General features: G+C 40.3%; 2 long non-coding RNA genes across 3 annotated transcripts in view; one reads left to right on the top strand and one right to left on the bottom strand.

Moving 5' to 3' along the window:
- The window catches only part of LOC308059850, a 66,462-nt gene that overhangs the window by 28,858 nt on the left and 16,290 nt on the right, over positions 1-21,314 (top strand). The gene's annotated exons all lie outside the window — the stretch shown is intronic.
- LOC308059853 overlaps positions 1-21,314 on the bottom strand; it is a 40,010-nt gene that overhangs the window by 17,834 nt on the left and 862 nt on the right. The window lies entirely within an intron of this gene.

The following is a 21,314-nucleotide window of genomic DNA, read 5'->3' as shown; positions in this document are numbered from 1 at the left end:
ATGATGAAAGCAATTCAGCTTCACAAAAAAAAAAAAAAAAAAAAAAAAAAGGTAACCTAAAAAATCTTCATTCTCAGTCAACAGAGAATGAGTTCTGGTGCAAGGTAAGCTCTAGCTGAAAGATTTGCCATATGCATCTAAAGTTAGCTCCTGAGAGTAGCTACCTTTGCAGAACGGTTCTCTGCTGGGTGTTATTTTCTAAATATGGTGTCTTTACACAACATTAAGTAAAATTAGGAAATGAGGCATTTTTATGTGGGAAGTACAAACTGAGCTGTTTACTTTTGTTTCAAATAATAGCATAGAACTGCCTCTACAGAGCATGTACATTCTCACATACCAGTTTATAAACTGTGCTAAAGTGTCATCGTCACTTAATTTTTCACTGCTCATTAAATCCAAAACATGCTTACACATGCATAAGCATGCTTCCAATGCTTCTAAATAGATTAATGGGGCTTATTTGTGGATCAAGGCTAAACCACAATGTTACAGGCTGAAAATGTAAGTCTTCAGAGGTACAGCAATGACTTATGAGTTCTCATGACTTCATGGGAATGCATGTACTGCAAAGAATTGAAGTTTTACTCTTGCAACAAAATAATCCTTTTGTGTTCAGTTGTTGTTTGTTTCCTTGTAATAACCCCATAGTAGGTATATCAAACATATTGTAAAAATACCCAAAGGTACTGTCATGTGTTGTGTTTTGTTTTGTTTTGGGATTTGTATCTGCATGCTTCATTGGTTCTTCAAAGTCGAAAGTGCCTGTCTAATTAGGGCTTGGTTCAATCCCTATTAAGTGACATTAAAAGACATCCACCTAGACCTCTTGTCCATTACAATGAAAAAGTCACTACAACTATTAGTAAAGGGTAACACCTTTAAATCCTCCTATATTTGAGCTACATAGATGTTTACACTTATTCTTAGTATTTTCAGTATCTCCCAAGTAATAATGTGATTCCTTACAATTTATTAACCAGTCAGGACAAGTTCACAAGTATGTAACATAAACACTTGACTTTCCAGAGTGTAATTGCAACTTCTGGGATTTTCATATTATGAAATATGATACTAAAGTGTGATCACAAATATCATTACTGGTGGTATGTGGACCACAGTTGTAGTAAGAATGGAAGGACTGATGGAGGAAGGATCAGGAAGTCATTCTTGGATTTTTGCAGTTGGCTATCTGTTTAGTTGTGGTCTTCCTCTGCTCAGCATTTTTACTTAAATACAAGGAAAAGAAAAAAAGATGACTGCTTTATAAAGACATTGGGAAAATATAAGAGAAATTTTCTAGTTTGTGTGTGAAAGAGAAATTTTTAATAACCTTTTAATGTTAAGGTTCTTCAAGTGTTTTATTAAGAAGTGTTTTTTAATAATGAAGAAAGGCTTTCCTGAGACTACTCTGACATGAATATAAAGGCAAAATGTTTTCAAAAACTTTGCTTCCAGTCACCAATCTCTTTTTCAGCCTCTTCCTTGGATCTCTGCATCCTGAGCATGTGACCTTTGTAGCTGAACATGAATGTGCAGCTACATTGTCTTTGAACAATTTATTTGACTTCAGGCTACAGTGCTTAGAAGCCAGGAGCTGCTGAGAATGGTTGCAACTAAAAGGGAAAGAGCCTGTCCACCAACTCTGTGTAGCTGGGAACTCTGATTTCAAATTCAAAGGTTCTGTATACATACAAATGTTCCCCAGTTGAAGGAGTGGGAAATGCATGAACTGATGTAGCTAACTTTTTGCAAGTTTGTTTGGTGTTTGCTGTGTTCATCTGAGCCTGGGTAGGAACCTTGACTTTTGGGCTAGCATTGAACTTATTTGCACCACAATAAGTTGTCTGAACTTTCACTGGAAAGAATCAGGCATCACTTGCCTTATTAAGAATAAATCTATATGGTCTTTTACATTGTAGTAATTTGTTTGGATTTGAATAGCAATATTCTCTCTGGATTTTAAGAGAAATTATGTGCTTTGTGATACAACAGAGTTACATTGGAGATCTGTCCTTTCTCATACCAAGAATTTTCATGTGACTTTGTTTATGTTTAGTATTACACTGTATGGACATAAACACAATGTTCCAATTTAATCTAAACAATCAGGGCCTTCATTTATGAAGAACTGTGAGAAAGTCTGACAAGAGACGTTCAAGGGAAAGTGCATAAAACCAGCCCTGGAATCTCCCAGCATATCTAAACTTGTCAGTAATTAAATTCAGAAACTGTTGGAATCCTTTAGAAGTCGAGTAGTTGGGGGAGCATTTAATTTTTCTCCCTTAGTGGATTGATTACTATGGTATTTCTGTTACGTGTGAAGAAATCAGCCCCTATGTAAAACAGTCAAAATGCTCCAGGGCTTCTTTGGAAAGAAACCTTCAGTCTTGTTAATATGTGGTTTAGCAGAGAGAGAGAGAGAGGCTATTGGAGGGCATAATGTTCAGGATTTGGCATTGTAAATGGGAAGCCAGGTATATGAATTTCTTCTTGCAGGGAGATGGCAAGGTAAACTTAGTTGCTGAGTACCTTTCATAGGTATGCTCACAAGAGGTTGACCCTATCTTTCCCCTTTCAACCCAAGAGGGAGGATGAAGGAAAGAATCAAATATCACCTAGTAAAGTAAGATGGAAGGTCTACCTTCCCCAAAAATTTGCTAGTACAGGTGAACTCCCATCTAAATGTAGCTGTGAAGAAAACTGTGTTCCTTATCTGGGTTATCAGCAGCTTTTCCTGAGCCCAGACATGTTTTATTGTCTTATTTCTGGTCTGCAGTAATGCCTCAAGGAAAGCAAGGTCTACTGAAATAAACCTTGGTTTTTCCTTTTGTGTAATCTATCATAATTGCATTCATACAGTTATTTCAGAAAGCTTTACCTGAAATCTTATTCTCATTTCCATAGACTTCAAGTGAAATTCATTCTAATGTAAACTACCAGTAAGCCTGTCCTGAACTTTTTCTTTTTCTCCAATTCTCTTCCTAATAGTCATTTTTTTTTTCTTAAATACAAAAGACATTTTTGAGTGAAGTGGAAACTATTCATATTCTATTTTTAATTTCAACTTCTAATTTTTATAATATATGTAGATCTGACTTCACAGAATGAATATTTTAAATTGACTGTAAAGGAAAAATCTGCTTGAACTCTAGTCATTGATTCAATGCTAACAACATGTTTTACCGAGGCAGAAAAAATGCTGTTTTTTTCAGACACCAAAGTCAATAGGTCATCAGTATAACAGCAGTAAGCCTGTTACTCTAGACCATTAGAAATATCATCACATTCTGGACAAAGCAATATTCATTATGCATGGTAACAGACAATTAAGTAAATGAGCAAAATTGGTGGGGAAAGTAAGAAATGTGAAGTGTCTGATGAGGAGTAAAGTATATGCACATGCAACATATCCTGCATAAAAGTTGTTGCTCTTTTTGCTATTTTGACTTACTTTATGGGAATTCTAGTTTTAAGAGGAGAGGTTTTGGGAGGCAGTATCAGAAGACTTCTACTGTTTTGATCATCAAGCTACTGATTCATAACTGTAAAAATTTAGGAGCTAAAAAGAAAAGTCCTTGCGGTGGTAACTGTTGCCAACTCTCAGAGCTTTATTGCTAATTTTTCAGTGTTTAATGTTCTACTTTTAAAACCTTAGTTCCTGGAATCAGCTGACTAAATGAGCTAAGATTCCCATGTTAAAAATAAAAAGGAAAATGTAATCTTCATGACTATGGAAAGAATCAAATAAATTAACTCCACAGGTATACAAACCAGAATGAAATATCAAACATTTTGAAACCTGTTGTACTTGAAAATCTAACGCAATATATTATTTAGGGGAATATCTACTTCAACGAACAAAACAGTAAAAAAAATGTCAGTTGAGGGTGTGTGGGGGTTTTCCCCCTTTCCCTCTTTTCTTGACTTTCAATGTACTTTTACACTTGTGTTCAGAGCCAGAGCTTTGCAATTTTGCTATCCTACTAAAGCAGACAGTTTTAGTTATTTCTCACAGTGCTTCTTGCAGAGACAGGAATGGGGAACATTGTTCTAAAAGCACAGGCGAAGAAGAGAACAGCCTGTGTTTATCCTTCTTTTCCACTTATCCTGTATACTAACTTTGGACAGAAGTCTCCTGTGATAAAGGGCTTTATATATTTTAGCTGCCAATTCCAAAATGAAATGTTGCATTATGCAATCAATAGAATTTCGCAGTAGAAATCTCTGTATAAATGAAGCTCTTCTGAATTATGACAGTGTGCTAGGATATACTTTTTCTTTTAAAGACAAAGGATGCTGTCACAGGCATCCTGGCTGTTCAGATTCCTCATGTTTTATTCATGTGTTCTTCTGATCCAGGGTGGATGTTAGCAGAAGACACTGATCAAACTTCTGTGCTGCTGCGCTGTTGGGGTGCAGCATGGGCCATGGGGTATGAGCAGGGCATGGAAGGTACAGGACTGCTCCTACCCTGGCTGTGCTATCCCTGGCTGTGTGCAGCCCCACCATGCCCCAACTACCTAAGCAGAGCAGGGCTGGGGCTGACAGCTGGGGTCCAGTGATTGCCATGTGAAGTCACAGTGACAAGATGGGTTGTGGGGTGCACTGGGCAGTCAGTCCGTGGGTCAGGGTTGGGAGTCCTGATCAGTGGGGTTACATGGCTGGGTGTGGGCATGGCTATAACACAACTGCAACATAGCTCAGGCAGAGGCCAAGGGCGACAGCCACAGCTACAAGCAGCTCCCAAGGGAAGGAGGGGCAGCGTCTGCTGAGGCTTCTTCTAGTTTTCCTCACAGCAGTGTTCCAAGTCAGCAGCTGTGCCCTCTCTAATCTGGCCCCAAGCCCAGGCAGCCAAAGCCCCAGGAGCAGGGGGATGCGCTTTGAGCCCTGACACCGCGTGTTTGCATGATGCTATAAAAACAGGGTTCAGATCAAACAAAATACCGGCAGCAGGTCAGACGAATGTTGCCTCTAGCTCAGTTTGCTATAGCCAGTAATAGATGTCTACTGCAAAGAATATAAGAATGGGACATGGATATAGTGGTATTTCTAAGGGACTTGTCTGATCTCCTCTTGACCCCATGGAAAATTTTAGTATCCCCAAGTTCATTGACTTTTTCAATTTACTGTATAATAAATCCAGAGTTCTAACATCCTTGCCTCAGTCCTAGAGCGTTATATATCAGAATCTCTCTACTCTTCTGCTGCTCACGGAAGACTTTTTTTGGCTGGCGCTGGTCTTTGGAGAGACCTCTCAAGTGAATCTATTACCAGCTTCCAGGCTGGCTGACAGAGGTAGGGAAAGAGGACTCTTAATCCTTGAATAACCTAGAAAAGACATAAGCTACATGTGGTTCCTAGAAAAATAGTAATTCTTGAGGGATTTCCCTTGCACAAACTTGACTTGCATGAATTTTCTCTTCAGACCAGGTAAACTTTGGGTCCACAAATTTCTTTGTCACAGAATCACAGAATGGTCAGGGTTGGAAGGGACCTATGGAGATCATCTAGTCCAACCCCCTGCTAAAACAGGTTCACCTAGAGCAGGTCACAGAGTCACATCCAGACAACTTACCCTCAGTGTAAAGTTGTTCTTCCTCATATTCAGGTGCAACTTGTTCTGTTGTTGTTTGTGCCTGTTGCCCCTTGTCCTGTCGCTGGGCACCACTGAAAAGAGCCTGGCCCCGTCCTCTTGACACTCATCCTTAAGGTATTTGTATACAGTGGTGAGATCCCCTCCGAGTCTTCTCTTCTCCAGGCTAAACAGGACCAGCTCTCTCAGCCTTTCCTCACAAGGGAGATGTTCCAGTCCCCTCATCATCTCTGCAGCCCTCTGCTGGGCCCTCTCCAGCAGTTCCCTGTCTCTCTTGAACTCAGAAGCCCAGAACTGGACAGGGCACTCCAGATGTGGCCTCACCAGGGCAGAGCAGAGGGGCAGGATCCCCTCCCTTGACCTGCTGGCCATGCTCCTTCTAATGCCCCCCAGGACCCTATTGGCCTTCTTGGCCACCAGGACACACTGCTGGCTCATGGGCAATTTGCTGTCCCCCAGAACTCCCAGGTCTTTTTCCCCAGAGCTGCCTTCCAGCAGGTCAGCCCCAGCCTCTACTAGTGCATGGGGTTGTCCCTCTCCAGGCACAGAACCTTAGACTTGCCTTGGTTGAATTTCATTAGGTTTCTCTCTGTGTAACTCTCCAGCCTGTCAGGTCTCGCTGAATGGCAGTGCAGCCCTCTGGTGTATCAGCTGCTCCTCCCAGTTTTGTATGATCAGCAAACATGCTGAGGGTACACTCTGTCCCTTCACCCAGGTCAATGACGAAGAAGTTAAACAAGACTGGACCCAGCACTGACCCCTGGGGAACAGCACTAGCTACAGGCCTCCAGCTAGAGTCTGTGCTGCTGATCACAACCCTCTGAGCTCTGCCACTCGGTCAGTTCTCATTCCACCTAATTCCCCTCTCACCTAACCCATGCTTCCTGAGCTTACCCATAAGCTCTCAACTCATTCTGCATCCACCCCAAGGCAGATCTCGATACATTCCAGTTTCTGCCTCATTTAAAGAGCAACTCCACCACCTTTCCTTGCTTGCCTGTCTTTCCTAGAAAGTATGTAGCCATCCATGACAGCAGTCCAGTCATGTGAGCTATCCCACCATCTCTCTGTAATTGCCATGAGATCACGGCCCTGCAGCCACACACAGATCTGTAATTCTTCCTGTTTGTTCCCCATGCTGCATTCTTTGTTGTACAGGCATTTAAGAGAGGTAATCGAGCACCCAGGGTTCCCAATAGGGATGCAAGTGGATCCACCATGGTGATGTGCACCCTTGAGGAGGCTGGCCTTCTGATACTCATCTTGGGAGGCAGCTAAGGAACATATATTGCTGGTCTGGTTGGGCTGGCTTATTCCTTAGTTGGGTGTGATGGCACGAGCATTGCCACATTGGACCCTTCCGCCCAAGTCCTTCAGTCAAGGAATTCCACTAGTTAACACCACCTAAGTGAAATGCTGCCTCTATGTTGAACTTGCTCTTTCAAGGCTTTTCAATGACATCTAGTTCTTAAGTTAAAAGAGAAGATGAATGGTTGATCTTTATGCGCCTTCACCCTGCTTCATATGGTTTTAGAGACTTTTATCAATTCCCCGGCATTCCCTATGAGCCAGATGAGACTTTTACTCCACTTAGTCATCACCTCTGCTGAAGTTGTTTCACACTTCTATTTGTCTTTTTCATCCATTTATTCCAGTTCTGCTATGTCCTTTTTAAAACGGGGAGACAGAATTACACAGTTTAGTATGTTGGGAACCCTGATTCCTTATGGTGTCATGTGGATGTTGTCTGTTTGTTCTCAATTCCATTCCTAATAATCATTAACACTTCATCGGTTGCAGTCCCACGGTCTGTCTCCTGAGTGCTAGTGGTCAGCTCAGAGGCCATGATTTTTGAGATGAAGTTAGGATTGTTCTTCCCCTTGTGTATTTTTTACATTAATCTCTACTGAACTTCTGCCTTTTCGTTACACAGTGTGCAAAAGACCTTTGAAATTTTTCACCACCATTCTTTCTTGTTCCTACTCAATACCAGTTTGTGTTGCCAGCAAACATTCTCAGCTTGCTGCTCATGTCCTTTCCCCTTGGTCCCAGCACACATTTTTCTTGATCTTGACGATCTTGTTCTGTTCTATTTTCACCTTGCTTTCTGTTTCCTGGCTTTTAACCAAGTATTCACCGTCCAATGCCACAATGCCATGATTAATTAGTTTCCTGAAAAGGTACTGGAGGGGAACTTTTAAAGAAAACACCTTTGGAAAGCCAGGTAGTTTATATCAGCTGGATATACTCGTCGACCCTGTGAAAAACTCCCACTTTTGCCAGGCAGGACCATGTAAAAACTTCTGGGTTGTGTTTTTTTTTTTTTTTTTTTTTCCCCCAAAATATATAATCTTTATCCACATGCCCACTAATTCTGGTTTTATTATAGTTTCTATCAATTTTCCCAGTACAGATATGGCCAGAGTTAGAAGTCTGTAGTTCCCTTGTGAAATTTCTTTAAAAAACTGAAATCCCATTTGCTACCTCCCAGTCCTCAGATGCAAGTGTTAATGAAAGAGAGATTACAAACTACATGCTTTTCAGCTATTTGCTTGAGTTCCTTTATAATTTTGGAGTGGATATCATCTTAATCCTCGTCATTTCTTCTTGGCTATTTTGTTGGTTTGTTCCATTGTAGCTTCTGTTGTCCCCTATTTAAAACACATCCTCTGAGTTGCTTACAAAAAGTGGTGGTCTCTCCATTTGTTTCCACAATCAGCAATTCCTTTGGTTCTGTTTGAGATTTATTTGGGTAGAAATCTTGTCAATTGGTAAAAACTGTCTACTTTCTAGTTAGGTCAAGGAAAAAATCTTTCAAATTTCTTGTAAAGATTATGGCTTGACACTAATTCACATAGTGGCTAACACTGCCATACAAGTTTCTGCTTAATAGTCTAAATTTTGTGTTTAGCCTTTTGTGCATTCTGTAATAAAGCTTGCCATTGCACTTCATACAATCAGATAAAATGGGAACTGAATGATTTTACTTGCAGCAGCCATGCTGGAAGGCAATAAATTTTCATTAATAATAAGGTTATCATGCCTGATGCCTAATTACATCATAATAAGAGACATTGATATTTTGCAGTTATATCAATAACGGTTGCTCACACAAATGTACAGATTAGGATTCTGTACAATTGTTGTCCATGAAGGCAACATTTCTGCCCCTAAAAATCACTGGGTAAAATATGAACAACTGGTGGGGAATAAAGGATAATAGATCTTGGCACTAAATCAGTGAGTGGCATTCAGTCTTCTTCTGAAACTTCAAAAAAAAAAATATTTCCCCCCTTGGCTACCTTAGGTCCTTCAGTGGTTCCAAAAAATATTTTAACAGTATCTACATCAGAATGGTAGTGAAACCAGCTTGTGCCTAAGCGTGCTGCTAAATCATCAGGTTATGCTGCTCAGGCTCTTTGGTAGTCCAGGGCTACCAGACACACCTAGTCTGTGAAGCATCACATAGATGTTGATGTTGTCTGCACAAGCGGCAGCAACAGTCATTTCTGGCTTCATTTGTGCACAGCAGGAGGAATTTCTAGTTTGTTGATAACACACTGCTAGTGAGAGGCATACTGAGCTGGGGACTCGCAATTGCAGGCATTTGATTCCCATTTTTTGTTCAAATTATTTTTGTTTTTTGGTATCTTTTATAAAGGTCAAAGGTATTTAATCTTTTAATATTTTTGGAATGTAATGAGGCTGTGCTCAGCATTTTTGCTTTCTACCTTTTTTAATGGCCTGGACCTAATTTACAAAAAAGCAAACTCTTATCGAGAAGTATGGACAAGAAAAGCTTAAGGGATAAAATAATAGCTATCAGGCTGTTAGAATGGATAGATTTGGGTCTGATTCCTCCCACCACCTTGAGTTCATTAACAGCAAGTGTGTCTCATTAACAGTTGAAAAAATTGCTTGGTTAGTTAGCTCTGACGGAAGGCTGATGTCACTTTTTAAAACAGATGTAACAGATGTAACAGCAGCTGCAGTGCTTGCTTCCTCACATTCCTTGTCATCATATCCATCCCCAACCTGGATGGCTGGCAGGGCTACTTAGCTGCTGTTCTCATTAGAGCTAGCATGCAACTAGCGAAAAGGAATGGCAATTGATTTTCTGGTTTGCTTGCTTTGTATCCCCACCCCCACTACCCCGCCATGGTGTTCTTTGCTAATTCCTCCCTCAGACACTGACATTTTCTTGCTGATTCTAATCTTCATTGAGCTCTTGCATCATTCTTCAGATTATCAAACAGTTGGTTGTGTTCAGTCTTAATTATGCAAATATAGGATTGCATGAAAATGGAATATGACTCTCTGGCACTTGTAGGGTTTTCCTGCAAAAGTGTGTCTGCAAGTTTTGGACTACTAGTTGACAGCCTGGGTTGTGAAATACATCCTATGCCCTTAGAAATTCATTGAGTTTGTAAATTTTCTAAGTATTATTAGTATTGCATGTAAAGCCATATTTGCAAAATAGAAATAATTTGGAAGTAAGAAAATTTAACAAAGTCTCTATTCAGACCAAACTTGATCTGTGCACATACACAATATAACATAAATTTGAATTAATAGTCACTTAGCATTTTCCCCTCTGATTTCTGCTTCTGTGCACGAGATGGTGAGGAAATGACCATATTTTTTCTCCTTATCACTAGCCTTCAGTGTTCAATGCCCTTTGTTTGCTGTACATTCAGAGCCAGGCCTGTTCTGAGTAAATAATTATTAATTTTTGTGTGGGGTCTGATGCTAATAATAACATTTCTGTGTACTTCACAAATATTATTTAAACTACTGTCCCACAGCCTTTGGGAGGTTGAGGTATTTGACTGCCATTTTACAGGTAGGGTACTAAGCCACAGAACTCTTAAGATAATGTGTGTGTGTACTTATATCCAGGCAATCTGGGTGACTGCTTTGGATGCAGTTAGAGTTCATCAGAAAGCTCCATGTTGGTTGCAGAGGCAGCTAACTGGGGGTCTCAGGGAACTGCGATGTTCCTCAGTACCTGGCAGCCTGGGCTTTATGGACCATGACATGGGAAAAGATTGTGCAGGTGCTTGCTAAGCGCCCTCCACATCCCTACCCCCATAAGCATCAAGGCCTAAATGCACAGAAGTGGGTAAGTCTAAATACCACCCTGAGTGCAAAAACTTAAATTGCTTTATGGCATGGCATTGGTCTTCAAACTAAAGGTGTGCCCAAGGCCTTTCGGGACTGCACAGTGTGGGCTGCAGCGCAGGGCTATTTGGGTGATAGAATACGGGGTCAGAGAAAAAAAAAAACCACAAAGCCAACAAAAATACATGAAGCAAAAAACCTGGACACACAGATGGCCAGCCACAGCCAGGCACTTGGAGCTGCCCCCTGAGAGAGGTCCCCTCAGTGGACAGCTTGCTGGCTGGAAGGTTTGAAGCTATGAGCAGGGAGACAGTCCCTAGCTCTTTGATTTTTCTGGTGTTGAAGGAAGCAGGATATTGCACATTCCTGTGCCGTATCTGGCCTGCATCAAAGACAGCTGACCCCCACCCATGTGCATCCTCCTTCTGAAGGGGCAGTTTTCAGACTCTTGGTTTTGTTTTATCTGGCTTGACAGAGATGCTTAGATTTGAAAGGCTAACATGTTTAGCCATGCTCCCACTGAGCTCAGATGTGCACAGGGAACACTCAGCACTCCTCCAAACTGGATTTTGATGGCTTCAACTAGCATCCAAAATAGTTTTCGGATGTAGTTGCTCTAATGGTGTTTTCTAGACTTCCTCCCTGCCTGCCCCAGCATTCACTCATAAAGAATCATCCTTACCTGGTAAGGCTGGATGCTTTAGAGGGACAGCACAGATCTTTTCCCACTCATGATAACAGAAAAAAACGGTTCCCTGTCGGTTTGAACAGTCACCAGAGATGAGAGAGCTGCACAATTTGCTGTTACTGAGTGGCTGTACTGGTTACTCAGTGCTCAGCAGAAGACTTTGCTATGGTGCTGCCCAGCTCTGCCTCATTTCATAGCCTGAGCCCTTTTGCTCCTTCCCTGCTCTGCCTCTGATTTTCATTTAGGAAGATGAGGGGTGCATCCACGCTAATGTTTGAGTTTGAATCAAGAAAGTACTTTTCAAGTCCCTCTCCCATGCATCTGCTCTTACCATGGTTTGTTTGCACTGCAGATACGTTTGGAGTATACAGACTAGATTCCTTCTGGAGGATATTAAAGTAGCAGATGTGCTCCAAGTGCCTACTGCACCAGTGTGCATTCAGTCAACCAGGCTAGGCCAGACATAATTCGAAGAATGATCTCCGTCCCATCCAGTAGTCCTTCCTTCCCTTTCTGTTGTGCCACAATGTCTGCCAACTCTTTGTCCTGATCTCCCTATTACAGCATATATTGTGGTTCCTGTCCTCTGACTTTATCAGCTTCATGCCTTCCCTCAAAATTGTAAAGACCAGACTTTCAACATTATGCCCATATTGATGAGAAAACGCAATCCATTGATTCAGTATTAATGTATCAGTGGAGTTTTCATCCTGTGAAATTAGTGCTACTCTATCCAGACTAGGGTCTGGATTATTGTTAATTGCATATCCAAGCTGAAAAAATAAAATAAGAACTCAGTAAAAAGGCTTTCTAGCAACAAAAACATGGACATCTGACTATAAATATATATATTGTTTTGACTTTGTTAAGTAGGATCTGCAATTTCTTGTGCAAGAATTTTCTAAATTGTGAGTGAAGCTTTTAGAGGGACATCTGATTGGCCCATCTGAGGCAGAAGGTATGTAACATTTTTGCTTATGCAATTAATTAAAAAGCACCCCACTCTTCTTTACTTTGTTCTAATACACTTGGATTCCTTACTTTTCACTCCCTTTCTTCGTTTGCATTCTTTTGCCTGTGAGGGTTGACTGTAGTTTTTCCCATTCCTTCCTTTCTCTCTGTCCTTGCAAAGCAGCCTTCTGTTGTGCTGTCCTGGGATACCTCTTATGTTCAGTTTGTTTGATTATGGGGTCCTTTTGAAGTTTTAATTTGGAACAGAGCATGCACATCATCCTTGAAGCTGTGTCAAACAGGTAATCTGGTTTCTCATTCCCTGATGATTAGGCAGTTTTACTTTCAAAACCACAGCAACTCTGGCAGTCCTAGTAATCCCTTTTATAGCAGACAAATACACATTCTGAAAGACACAACCAGACACATTTTGATCTAATGTGTACTCTATATAAGTTATGTGTACCCTATATAATGTATTTTTAGTAAAAGCTATTTCTTAGCACGGAGCACCTTCAGTTTGTTTACTGGTGGGGTTTAAAAACTGTGGTTGCTTCATTGCAGAAAATATCAGTGTAGTTGCATCTGACTGAGAAACTGAGCCTTTTTCTCTGAAAAAGTATTTTTGCATGTTTATTTCTAGAGATGAGCTACTTCTGGGGTTTGTTTGGGAGGAAAGATACCACTTTCAAAACTTAAAAGAGTCAAAGAGAGAAACTGAGATTCCTATCAACTTATCTTTGGGCTGGTGGGTTATTTGGGTTTGTAGGGTTTGATCCATCCATAAAATAAGCCAGAATTTATTTTGTAGTTTCAGGTGAGCATATAGAAGCTTGCATCTCTGTGGTTAAGGGGACAATTTTCTTATCCTAATTTAGACTATCAAGGGGAATTAAAAGTATGTGGAGATATTAATTTGAAAATGTCACACATTAATAAAGATCAGATTTCCATTTAATGGAATGTTGTATCCAGTGCTAGCAAAATTTTTAGAACTATCTGTATTCTAAACTAGGATTCTTTCATCTAGTCTTGTGAAACCTGAGGGTTTCAGATTGCTTTTGATCAAGGCTGTAGAGAAAATCCAGTGGGGCACACCTTTACAAAGCCTTTTTTAACAAGAGTAAAAATTGAACTTGAGAGACCTCAAAATAGATTCTTAAGACTGGAATTTATAAAATTAACCATGACACTACATTTATGTAGGTTCTGTCCTACTCAATAATATAATGTACTCTCATAGAATTTAAATAGTCCCAACAAAATCAATAAAACTACCTGATGTTTTTATTCCTTCCTATATTCCATTCCCTATGCTCAGGTGTATCTCAGCTATATCTGATTAAATTTTTAGCACCAAGCAATGTTGAAGGGAACTTTCTTCTGCTTAGATTAAAAAACTGAAGAAGCAAATTCCAATCAGAATTTAAATGATGCCTTTCTTCCATCCATCTCTATGTTTATTAACAGATTTGAAATTCATGTATTTTTGTGGTGAAAGAGAAAAATTGAATAAAGAGATTAATGTTAATAATAATCAGATCCAGATTCCAATAGTCTGATTTAGTCATAGTATCTGTGTCTATTGATGGCAGTATCATGAATGACAATAACTCATAATTTTCTCATTTAATTTGCACAATTCTTTCAGTTCTTAGACTGTAATTATGTTTTTCTTTTTTCCTACTACTCACCCTTGTTGAATAAGAAAAGGTGTCATAATAGGGGATGAATCTGGTTACATCATAGACAATAAATTGATAAAATGTTTTAAAATGCTTATTTTCTTGGTTTACTCAGCCTAAAAATGCTGTAACTTTGATTATTTGATTTCATTCTAAGCTACAGCATCATCTTCCTTGTTTATTACAATTTGAAGTTAAAGCAGTGCAAGATATTGATCTGTTTTGTGGGCAGGATTCTTCATTTCAATGCAGCTTTAGGGAATTAAATATGGATTTGAAAGAGATGTCCAGCTGCTCATAGCATTTGGCAGAAGCTGTCTGAACTGTGAAAGTGGGAGATAAACGCAGTCATTTTGAGCTGTTCTAGCCTCTTCTTGACTAGACATCTCCATCCATTATGAATCCCTTGGGCCAGATCCTCGCTGAGGTAAACTGGCACCATTTCCTTAGACTCACTGCTTCTGTGCTGACTTACACCAGCTGGCCCTTAGATTATTTTCTCATTAAGTGGACAAAAGTAACCAAAGCATGTCTGCAGGACTCAGGACTGAAATGCATTTCAGTAAGCACTGCCTTGCTTTAGTAGCAGCACTAATGCCATGGAGGCCCCCTGACACCCTCTGTAGACACACTCACAGGGGAGAGAGTGAATTAGGATAATAAGTCCACAGCTGTGAACTGTTGTCCATTTGAATGAGAGGGAACTTGCTGTACCGAATGAAGCAGAGGGATGATGAGCTGTACTGGCTGATCCTGGACCTGCTGTACAGCAGCAACAATGCCCACACTGTTCTGCTACACACTTTCCTGCTGTATACCCTGGCTCCCTCACAACTGGATCCAGACCTTTCACAGGACAGTTCCTCTCTTCCCACCTTCCCACTGCAGAAGCTGTGGAAAGGTTTCTGCAAGAAAGAATCATGCTTTCCGAGATGTTACATCTTACATGAAGTATTAGTGGGCCTCTCCTTCGTCTTCTCCAAAACCTGCAGAAGCCAGAAGCACTGAACAGAGGCAGTACTTATAGATAAGGTCTGAGAAGTTCAGCATGTATGGCTCGGACAACGTTCCCTCTGGAAGGGAGGAGGGAACATTTTTCACACCTGTGAAATGCTGTCTCATCTGAGGTGGGAGTAAGGCAAGAGAAACACAGGACTTTTTCATAAAGGATCTCAGATTTTTTGCTCTTCTAATGGACTGTGAAATAAATGGGTTGGTGCCTAATCTGTATTAAATACTAATAAGTGCTTAGACACAGCCCTAATGCCACCAACGCAGGCTATCAACTGGATGCAACCTATCTGGAAGAGTTAGAAAGGCTAATGCTTCTGCAAGATTTAAATTAAGTTCACAAACCTTGCTCCTTCAGCATCCTGTACGTGCTGCATGTAGAGAGGAATGTACAGTCTATACTGTGTTAGAGCCTTGGCACCCTCTTCCACTAGAAAATCTTGCTGTTCCTGAGCCTGCAAATCTGGCAGAAGAATGGAATCAAATGGTACGAGGTTGCTAATATATGTTGCATTTAGCTTGCGTAGTGACTGTGTACTTGATATGCACATGGATGCAAGATCCTATTTAACACTAACCTTAAATGAATTAATGTTCTCTTAAAAATACAAAAAGGAATGTTTCAAAAGTGGCACAAAGCCTATTAACTGGGAGTTTAAAAGATTTTCTTTGCCAGGGAAAAAAACCCCAAAGCCACAGCATTTAGAAATGCTGCCTGATTTTATTGGCTGATCTCTCGGAACGCTACCAGCATGAGATGCTTATTTGCCGAGTGGCCATTTTGAACTTGTCTTTGCTGACTGTGTTGGGCTTGGTTTCAAATTCCTCTTAATCCTACAATGAACCTTTAATAAAGCTGGATTGACTTTAAATCAGTACTTAGAAACATTAATTAAAATAAAACAGGAGGAACCCAAAGATCAAATGATCCATTGTGGTGGTGGTGGTGGTGTTTAAATCAAAGCTCTCTTCTCCACCCCTCTCCAGAAAAAAGCAAGCCTTTGAAGACTGCAGCTGTATGACTTCCAACATGGTTTTTAAGCTGGCCTTAGGTTTTAATTACTTTTGCTGTTTTTGGTTGACATTTTCTGTATTTTGGAAGAGCTGTTTGGGACACTTCTTTTTACACTTTTCCCTTCAGAAAAGCAGAGGCTAAACCAGGCAAGATTGCCATAAATAGAGTGACAGGGCACGGCAAGCCCACTCAGCCCAATCTGTTCTGTGTTCCAGAGAGCATAGTCTGCAAAGGCTGGAAAAGGCCCTGGAAAGTTCTGTTTCCTGAGCCAAGTTGTAATAGCTAGCATATCCAGTGCTATAGCTCTGGCATTTTTATTTTATTTTACTTTTTTATTTCCAAGTGACCCTCCAGCAGTCTCTTTGTTGCCTTTTCCACTACCAGCTAGCAGCATGCTTCTGCAGACAATGCAGCCTGTATAGTAACAGCACAGCACTCCCCGTTGTTCTGCTCCACTGTGCCTTGAGCCCCCAGAAAAACTCACCGATAGCAGAAGGAAACGCAACTTGAACAGAAATGTTAGTCTCTCTGAGGGCTGGTATTAATTACACGGTATGGTTACACTTCAGGAGCTAGTTTGAGGACACCTGATCCTTGCTGCCAAGCCTGCTATTTCATAAGTGAATGATCTCATCAGCTGTTCTCAAAGCAAATGATCTTTATTCCCTGAATTGTTTATGAATTCCTGCACTCCCTTAGTATGTGTCAGGTTTCTGCAGCAATTCTCCTGTACTATTTTTTTACAAAAAAATGCAATTAAGTATGTGAGAAACCTATTAGCTGTGTGAGAGGGAAACCTAATAATCGGTAGATGAAGCTTTGCCTCAAGTGTCTTTCATCTGCTGGAAATCAAACATATGATATTATTACTGAAAGGGAAGCGGAGGAAGAGGGTTTGTGTAATTTCCTCCAGGCTCGGCTAGGTAGGAAGTCACAGGTATGACTTCCAAGGCTGTCTTCCAGGAAGGGAATGTAAAGCTGACATAAAACGTGTGACTTCAGACACAGGTAAGGGTGTCCTCTGAGGAGGAGGCTGAAAGATACTCAACTTACATCTGCTGTATTTGGGTTGCCTCTGAGCTGTGTAACCTGAAGCCCTGCAGGGGTTCAGTCACCATCCATCTCCCTCCTCCCCAGGGACCAGAGGTCCAGCCTTCAGGAAACCTAGAAGGGCAGACTATCAAGGCCTCTAGTGATTTCTCAGTGTTACCACAGTATCAGATACCACTGCAGCTAGAAGCAATCACATCAAAATGAGTACTGTTGTAAAGTAGGCATGGATGTGGTCTGTGTTGGACTGCTTACAAAGTAACGCTGCTTTTAGCTGATCTTACAGTCTGAAGTAACTGCTAAGGAGGAAGTCAAGTGAATCCACTTGGGATGGTCATTTTACACAGGAGAGAAACTCTAGCGGGGGGTGAGTGGGTGGTGGTGGTGGTGGGGGGGTGGGTATGAGGTGAGAAATGTTGTAACATCAAGCCAGACACCATTGTCACTGGAGTGGGTAGGAGTTCTGCTCTTTTCTAGAAAAGTGTATATTCTGCTTTTGTCCTCTATTATATGTCAGGTCTGATGCTTGCTGGGGTGGAGGAAGGGGAGAAGGGTTAGACAGACAAGAAAATACACAAGTGCCCATTTTCGTGGTGTAAGTGCAATACTTTTTCCATTGCATCGCTTTGCACTGGGCTGCGTAGGAGGGATGGAGTTGTCAAAAATAATTATGGAAAAAAGGAAGCAGAAAACTACAGAAAAAAGTAAAAATGTTGAGAGCAGCTGCAAGCTTAAAAATGTGAGTTCAAAGTGAATTACTTCTTATATAGTAATGTGTTAGCTTTTCTGGTGGGAAAACTGCTCTTCTGATACAGTCACACAGCATTAGTCACATATACTTTTGCTAGGCACCAATCTGTTAGGTCTCCTGTTACAGCAGTTAATTGCCTTTTGAGCTAATGTATACAAATATAGTTTCTTAGTTAATCTCTCTCTCTCTCTACCTCCTCTGGCCCCTTTGAAGTGTCATCAGCATTATAAAAACTTCCTGAAAATATTTCTGACTTTAAGTCTTACAAGTCAAAAAGAGGTGATAAGCGGATAGGAGTGTAGTCCAGAGGGAAAGAGTGACGGAAAAGGGGATTAAACCCTCCTCACCACCACTTTCTCAGCAGATCAGTGTAAAACAATTGACCTGAAATGAATTTTGCAGATTTATACCTGTAAAAGATGTGATTCATTGCCTCATTTCAGTTCATTGTATGGCAAGTTTTTAACTTATGTAGAAGATTTTTTAAAAAGTGCTGCCACAATCCCAGAGTCTGTGACAACAAAGTTGTATGTGACTCGAGGAAGAAAAAAAAACAAAATAAAAATACATTCTTTTACTTAAAAAAAAAAGAACTTTTTTTCTTTTCTTTTTTTTTTTTTCTTTCTTTTTTTTTTTTTTTTAATACTCTACTGGAAATAAATGAATACAGTGATTTCAGCAAATTAGACATAAATCCCCTCTTTATTATTATTATAGGAATGTAGGTGGTGAATGATGGGCAAAGAATGTGTGGGAACAAAAAGTTACTTCAAAAGCAAAAGAAAAAAAATTAAAGGGAAGAAGCAAAGAGAACAAAAATGGCAAACTACAGCATATAGAGAGAGTTCTGTGAGACCTTGCACTTTTAGTTGGTGAGGGGCTTGTTTGAAACATATGCTTTTACATTTCTGCATGGTTTAATGTTGATATGACTGAAAGTTAAGACTTGGCTAAAACCAAGTAACTGATTTTTATTGGGGATACTAAAAAATAATCTGTTCAACACAGTATTTGACATCCTATTTTTAGTAATTTTTACTTCCAACTTGTATTTGTGAGTAAAATCCCAGCTGGAAATTGGAATGCCATTGCCCTTGCCAGTGCAGATACTCTGAGTTACCCAGTGTATTGTCAAATGTGTATTTTCCTTCCGGAAAAATCTCGCAGCCTAAGGATGTGCCAATATTGTAGTTATTGTGGTTAAAAAAGGCCTTTCCAAGATAACTTTAAAGCTAGCTAACTCAAGTACTGCTCTCAGCATATCCATGATGCCCAACACAGGTTTTGAATCCCACCTGTGAATCTAAGTAAATGTTTGAGCTACTTCGTACCATTTGAGATTTATGGTGTGGCTGCTTCCCTGCTTGCAGCCTCTGATCTAAGTACTTTGAAGCTGTGTCTGACATGTTTTTCTGGACAGCAGGGACTGGGTGTAAACATTTTCTGAATGAGAACTCAGTCTCAGTTGCTCAAAACTGCCTCTAGGCTCAACAGCAGATGGTTCACCCACCCATGCTGGTTTATTCCTGGGTTTCTTTAAAACATGGGCAAGTTACAAGGCCTCAGTGAAAGGGCTGAATCTGGAGGAGTAACTTATTATTTGTAACTTTGCCTGTTCCCAGCAGATCCATTTATAAGGAACAAATTGCACTACTGAACAATTGTCTTCAGCTGACCCTTAGCACTTGGGGCACCAGTGTAGGTCATGGTGAAGATAGACTAGATACAAGGAAGAAGTTTTTTACGACGAGGGTGGTGAAACACTGCAACGGGTTGCCCAGAGAGGTGGAAACATTCAAGATCAGGTGCGATGGGGCTCTGAGCAACCTGGTCTAGTTGAAGATGACCCTGCTCATTGCAGGGAGGGGTTGGACTAGATGATCTTTGAAGGTCCCTTCCGACCCATGCTAAGGTTCTATAAGTATCTCAGTACTGTTGGAGTACTTAATAATGAGTTATAATGGCACTTATAAAAGCTATTCCTTCTGCTTACTAAGGGTAGGGTATCTTAACAACTGGACTGAGTGACTGCTGGAAACTCACAGGAATAGCCCTATTGTAAGAACCATTAACACTGAAAATGTGGCCAGATAAGCAGAGGAGGTTTAGTCTGATCAAAACCTGAGCAAGTGAGAGGCTGGAGCCTTGGGCATCTGCTGCTAGCTTTTTTGTTCACTCCTTCTTTATCCATGAACAAGTTATTTTCTTAGAAGTCTGTATAGACTGCTTCTAAAGAGGCTTCCTAATTTGAATCATTTAGAATACGAATTGAAGGACCTCAGAGCATTTTAGGATCTGAATTCTAACTTTTATAAAGCACTGTGAAGCACAAAATGCACCTTACAAATACTGCACAATAGATTCCTTTGAGGCTTAAATACTGTCTGTGTAATTAAACAGAGATTTTTATCCACTCACAATTGTTTTCAATGTCATCATTGCATCAATCCAGTCTCTTATTTTCAATGAGAATTGAAACAATCTGTTTCTCATTTATTTGCACTGCTATTAGTGTCATTTTTTTACCATCAAATGATATTCACTGGAGATTATTTATGGAAGAATTTATTATTTGATAAGCAAATAAATCTTTATGAACATTCAACCCCCAGCTTTCCACAAAGCTATGAAAAGGAAGTAGACAAAACCAAAATATGATTTATGCCCTCAGCACAGCTTAGTAAACTGTTTGTATTATTGGCTTGGTAGAAAGTTTTGCTTGTTTTCCTTTTGTTCCAAGTGCTACATGAAAAATTAATATTATTTTAGAAACTAGGTTAGTTTAATGTATGCTATAAAGCTTAGGTCAAAGCGATTTTGGTGTAACATGGGCCAGTTACTACTGTCATAACTTTCAGAACCTGCCAAAATCTGTCATCAAGTTGAGCAGCTTAATTCATTAGCAAGCTGAGCTAACACTTTTTCCATACCTCCCCCCACCCACTCACCTAGGGGCATGTTTAGTGTCTCAGTTCAGTAAGAAGAAAGCATAACCAGAAAAAGACAATGAGATTAAAGCTGGCCTGGTTAGCAGAGTTCCCACAATGGTGTATCTTTTGGGTTAGCCCTGTGACACAAATAGTCAAATGTATCACAGCATTTTTCTCCCATGTGTTTGAAAACCTCTGTGACCAAAATATTTCTTGCTGACCAACTCTGTAAGAGCCAGACATGCTGCATGGAGAGCTCTGAAAACAGAGACTTGCTGGAGTGCAGTAGGCAGCAGGGAGTGTAGAACTCTGCTCAGAGAGATAAGCACAAATATCTTGTTTTTATGTCAAGAGCCATCTCTAAAATTCTGAAATCAGTCTGATCTGTGCATTGCACAAAACCAGCGGAGTAGGTTTGAAAAATAATAATAATAAAAAAACTTAAAAAAAAGAGAAAAAAAGCACAGTTTATTTTTTTTTATTTGGTACTTGTGGGCTCGCACTGTTTTAGCCCAA

Source organism: Falco punctatus (assembly GCF_963210335.1).
Source record: "Falco punctatus genome assembly, chromosome: 3".
Lineage (NCBI taxonomy): Eukaryota > Metazoa > Chordata > Aves > Falconiformes > Falconidae > Falco > Falco punctatus.
This window is presented reverse-complemented; position numbering and strand designations above follow the sequence as displayed.